Source organism: Rhagoletis pomonella, unplaced genomic scaffold, assembly GCF_013731165.1.
Source record: "Rhagoletis pomonella isolate Grant_MI unplaced genomic scaffold, Rhpom_1.0 Rhpom_scaffold_00001, whole genome shotgun sequence".
Lineage (NCBI taxonomy): Eukaryota > Metazoa > Arthropoda > Insecta > Diptera > Tephritidae > Rhagoletis > Rhagoletis pomonella.
This window is the reverse complement of record NW_023458555.1, coordinates 9,674,114-9,680,005: the sequence shown is the minus strand read 5'-3', so window position 1 is coordinate 9,680,005 and position 5,892 is coordinate 9,674,114. Positions and strand designations below refer to the sequence as shown.

The window sequence follows — 5,892 nt, the reverse complement described above, 5'->3', positions numbered from 1 at the left end:
ATTGTTGGTGTTAAGTTTTCTACATACGCGTTTACAAGCTGCATTTGTTGTTGTTTATTATTGTTTTTCTTTTTTTTTTTTTCGTACACAGCGTTGGTGGTAACACGTTTCATACAGCGGAAGTGGTTTTCTGCTGGTTTCGTATTACCTTGTTATATAGAGCATTTATAATTACACTTTCCGGTAGATGATTTAAATACATATGTAGGTATATGTAGAAATATTAAAATTACTTGCAATGTACATATCTTGCTAACTTTGAGTGAAAAGTTGCTAAGTCCACTTTTTTATGAAAAATCATATTTTGATCAAGGAAGCAAGAGAAATTAAAAATGCATCGTTTCGAAGAAGTTTAACGATACATACAAATTAAAATTTAAGAATTAGTGTGAGAAAAGGTATTTGAATGAATCATTTGAATCTGTAAGTCAAATACTCAGAGGTAAGTTTCACAACTCTAGTTGACAGTTCACACGCGAGGCCTATCCCAGATTTTTTTTCTCGCATACTCGTCTGCTTTCTCATTTTCCGGGAAACCTCTGTGTTCCGTAGAGATTTCTGCCTAAGAGAACTCGGACTTCGCGAATGGTACGCTCACTCAGCCATTGTGGCTGTTGGAGCTAGGGATGTTCCGATATAAGTAAATACGAGTATGTACTCGATACTTTTGTTTCAATACCAACTACTTTTTTTACTTGAATCGTTTTATCGATACCTACTTAGTATCGAAATAAAAGTACTTGTATCGAATCGATTTGGAGAAGTGCCATATCTTTCAGTCATATTTTTTCTATGAAAAATAATTGCTTCGTTTTTATGACAAATAATTGCTTTAAGCAATAGCACCGCCAAACTCTAAAGTGGGGATACATTTTTACAAAGTACAAGCAATGCTTTGAAGCCGTAACGTTTTGTGGGAACCTTTAAAAAGTTTAATTTTTTGTCTAAGTAATCGTATTAGTTCTAAAGTTACTAATGATCAAATAAACATATCGATACCTCAACTGAAAATATATTGAAAATATTTGAGATAGGGCGTTTTGAATCCGCAGCTGAGATAGGGCATTTTTGTACCGAATTCTGAAAGAGGGTTGTCTTGAAAAGTTTTCTGATATAAGGCGGTTTTCAATCAAATTCTGTAATAGAGTGCTTTTGAAAAGTTTTCTCAGATAGGGCGTTTTTAAACTGGCTGCCGAGATCGGTCGATCTACCACTCAGGTGTCGCAAAAGGTATGTCACAGATAACGCCTGAAAACTACTTTCGCTTTGTTGCATATAAAAGGATGAAAAGTTATCGATATAAGTAGGTATCGATACATTCGGTTCACTCATATAAGTAGTATCGAAATAGCGGTTTGAGTAAACTCATTTGAGTAGGTATCGATACTTTGATGGTATCGGAACATCCCTAGTTGGAGCGCCGCGAGCAAACTGACATAGCCGACAACTGACTATCTCTGCTAGTTTTCACCACACATTTTTGGTAAACTTTTTGTTACTTTCCCTTAAAAAATACCCAAATTCTCTTATGTCACAAGACCAGTCACTAATTTATGGTCTCGAATTTTGTAACTTGAGATGAGATTGACTTACCGCATGCCAGCATTAGATTCCCTAAGCCTTAAGTTACATTGCTTTGAATGTGAATTCCAATGAAGGAATGCCCAGAAGTGACTCTAATGCCGATTCGGGCATCAAGGAAATCGCTACCGCTGTAAATATTTAGAAATGTTTGTCGTTGCACCGCTTTATAGGTTGCCTAGATAAAATTTGGTGTAAACCGCCTACCACCATACCAAAGCGATATAGGCCAGACCATTTCTTTCCGCCCACCTTGCGAGTTGAAATGCAGTTTGTAGTGTTGCACTGACTGACGAGGTGAACTTCCTTTCTACTTCTAGGCGTAGATCATCCGCGTAAGTAGAAATTTATTCTGTTAGCCATTAGCCTCATTTCAGGGATCCCCGATGATCAATTGACGAATTTTGGCGAAACATCATTACAGCAATGTACTGACTCAAACTACTGGACAAGCCATCACTGTTTCATAAGCTTTGTTAATTCAGTTTATGTGGCTCAATGTAACCTCCTTATTCCCACAACTCAAATAACAACATCGCTGCAAACATTTCGGGTACTTCTGTTTTCTAATTTTCAACTACAAATATTGAAAAGATGAAGATGAACGAACGTGTCAAAACTTGTTCGTGATATCGAGGAAACTTTTATCGACTATAACAAAGGCTTAGCTATTTTGCTTATACTTTATATAAAAGCTTTGATCAAGCACTAGAGCACTACAAAAACGTTTTGCAAAATATGCATCGCTTTGTCAAAACAAAAAATAAGAAATTTGCGCTCCATTATTGCAATCTGCTGCTTTGGCATAATTGCGAATGAAATAAGAAATTCGCAGCCAAAATGCAAACAAATAACCAACGAATTACTAAAAGTTCAAATAAACGATCATAAATTTTGCCAAATGTGACGTTAACACAAAGAAAAGAAAAGAAACATAAGAAGAAAAAATTGCATATGAAAGAATTGTATGCTAAAAATAAAACACAACACATTCGAATACCAAAATAAAAACCAAATTTATTTTCAATGAAATGAAAATGAAATTTATGGCGATTTCGTTTCTACAAAAAATGTTGCCTTCTCATCGCCCTCTGCTTAGTGATTGTGCGTAGAGGGCAAAGAGAGAGAAGGTTGCATTTTTCGGTAGAAACGAAATCGGCATTATATAAAAAAGATAAAACAAAAAATTTATAGTTTAACTTATTTATTAAGATTTAAAGAATAGTTTTAACTAAAAAAAAATTATTTGTTTCCTTTCACTATTTTTCAAAGCATTAGTTCATAAGCGTCAAACTAAATCAACGCTATAATAAAAATGATACATTAATCGCTCGAGTAGGTAGTCATAAAAAAAAACCAAGTCGTTAAATATCAGACTAAAAGATCACAAAAAACTGTACATATGTACATACATACATATATATGTACATAAATATATATGTATGTACACATGACGATTCTAAAGTTGAACTTTGTTGGAGAAAGTCAAGGTTTTAAGAAACATAAAAATTCTGACATTAAGAACAGAACGCGCAGATGGCGATTAAATGATAATGGCAACAACGAACAAAAGATTAAAGAAAATAAATAAAAATTATGCTTTTTCGTATTCACATGTATATTTTGCGTAAATATAAGTATGATGCCATGTCAAAAAAAAATAAAAATAAAAAAAAAAAAAATTGTGGGAGCTGAAACGGTGGAAGTTATTTGTAGATGGTCTGCATGTTTGTGTAGTTTTATGGTTTTCACCTTCCGCTGCCATTAACCTTAATGGCCTAGAAAATTGAAATAAGAAAAAGTTCATACAGCCGTTAGGGAAAATTCCTATTTCGTAATAAAAATCTATAGGCGCCATATTGGCATTATTGTATGGATATGTAAGTACAAATGTGTATTCGATTTCATTATTTTATATTCATCAATCTAATTTTTAAATGAATATATTAATTCAGTTGCCTTTTTTCCGTATTTTGTAGGGTAACATTTTATTTTGATTTTCTCAACTGGTACTACACACTTAATACGCCTTGAGTGCTGGGAGTTAAATATTTCCTGCTCCATGTGCGTTTTTCCGCCTCATTAATCCGCGCAAAGTGTGCGAGTCTTTACTCATCATTCTACTTAGCTGTCTTTACGCATTTTTATGCTTTCAACACATATGGACGGACATACATAATTCTATGTATATATCTACATGCATACATATGTATTTAAATATGTAGCTATAATTGCTTGTTTATCTCACTCAAACTTAACCTTCAATTTCACTTTTGAATGGAGACGAAATGTTCTTGACGACATTGAACTTTATTTTCGTACAAATTGGAAATGTGATTTTTATTTAAATTTGCGTCGAGAAAATGACATCCAAGAAACTTGTGTGCATACATATGTACATATGTTGCAGTGGCATTTTGATAAAACAACTTAAGTGGCTTTAGAAGGCTTGACTTTGTTTAAAAAAAAATAAGTTTCCCTTAAAAAGTTTTATATTTTTATTAAGCTTCTATTAAATGGGGCATCTTAAACTACACCTATGGCTTTTTAATTGTTAAAATATTTTTTGGTAATCCAATGATATGCTTCTTTAAAGAGAAAGTAGCCTAACTCGAGTTAAGTTGTTTTATCAAAATACAGACATTTTTTTTATTTTTGTGTTAGTGTTTGCATAGCGCCAAGCGTGGGATTTAAAAATAAAAAATTGTTTTTTTTTTTTATATATTTGTTTTAGAGCATTTGTTTAAATGACAAACTGAGCCAATTTTTTTGCAAGGAAAGTGTGTCAGAAGTAATACGTAATTTTCACAATTCTGACTCATTTTATATGTAAGCGGAGAAAGTATATTTAGAATATTGGTAAAATAAAAGAGAAATCCGAACTTAGGCACTTTCGCGTCCGCACTATCTGCACAATTATCATTCCTTTTGAGGTGCTTTTTGAAATGAAGTGAAAAACTATTACTATTTTATTGAGTAAAAAAGCGTCTGTATTAGGGTGGTCCTTAAAAATATCAACATCTCAATTTTGTATGTCGCATGCCCTTATTTTGTTCTACCTACAAAAAAAAAAGACATTCACGAAAATTAAAAAAATCGCTTGTAGTGTTTCAAAAAATTTTATTTTTTATTAATCGCAATAATTCGACGAAATTTTACTTAAAATCTGATAAATTTGACATATTATTGAAACTTATTCATATATATTCTATAACTCGCTGTCCAAATTTAAAATTTTCTCGAATTCTTGCGATTTCAAAAAAATTAAATTTTACCAAAATCTGGTAGCGACCACTAAAAAGTTGTTTAAAAGTTCGTGCAACGTACCACCCTGTGTTTCAAACTAATTATGTATTATTTTAATATTAATTAATTTAACATATTAATTTAGAAAATTTGTTTCAAAGGGTTGCCACCTATCTAAAAATGAAAGTTGTCTTTAAATTTAAAAATTCTTCTATAATATGATTTCCTCGTGCCTTTTAAAAAGTGGGCATTAATTATAATCAATTAATTTGAAACTCCGATTTTTTAACCTTTTGTTTTTAGGTACATATGTATGTATAATGACTATGAAATGAAATTATTTATGTTTTCTAAACATTTTGATTATAATTAATTATATGCGTTTTACTTTTTGCAATTTTTAAGCACTGCTGGGATTTTCTCAAAACCTTTCTGGATTTTATACTTCATTTTTTTTTTTTGAAGTTTTGTAGCATTTTGAGGTTTTCCTGGAGCATTTTTCGGGACCTTTGAAAAACGCGTTTTATTCTAAGCCAAAATTTCAATCCTTACACAAAAATTAAAAAAATTCGACAATGTATCATCAAAATTTTTAGCCTTATAATTGGATTTCCTAGAAACATTCTGAGTATGTAGTTATATATCCCATTCAAGGTTAGTATAATTAACTGCAAGTTTGAAGTACCTTGGACTTACAGTTAATTTTTCCAAATTTTTTTCGTGGAAGGTGTTGCTCATCCTCTGAATCTGTATTTTTTAAACTATTTTTCAATATCAGCCACTTTCTATAGCTGATTTAAACCGAAACAAAGCAATCAAAATCAACTTATACACACTCTCACATTAAAAAAATTGGAAATATTTAAATGCTGCTCAGATGAAATCTTTGCTCTACACCCACAATTTTTATAGCCAATGAAGCGAAAAGCGTTTACATTGTATAGATATCACCATAAATAAATGAAAGAGGATCACCGCAATAAATTTACAATGAAATGGCAAACAAAAAACCTGTATTCCTTTTGACATCATTTCTCATAATTTATTTTGCAAAATAACTACAAC

General features: G+C 31.6%; 1 long non-coding RNA gene across 1 annotated transcript; it reads right to left on the bottom strand.

The window, feature by feature from the left end:
- Positions 1 to 3,086: 3,086 nt before the first annotated feature.
- Positions 3,087 to 3,935, bottom strand: LOC118750562. The gene is made up of 2 exons (XR_004994412.1): positions 3,602 to 3,935; positions 3,087 to 3,359 (listed from the first exon to the last, which is right to left on the bottom strand). It is a non-coding gene; the product is annotated as an uncharacterized LOC118750562 (long non-coding RNA).
- Positions 3,936 to 5,892: the final 1,957 nt, after the last annotated feature.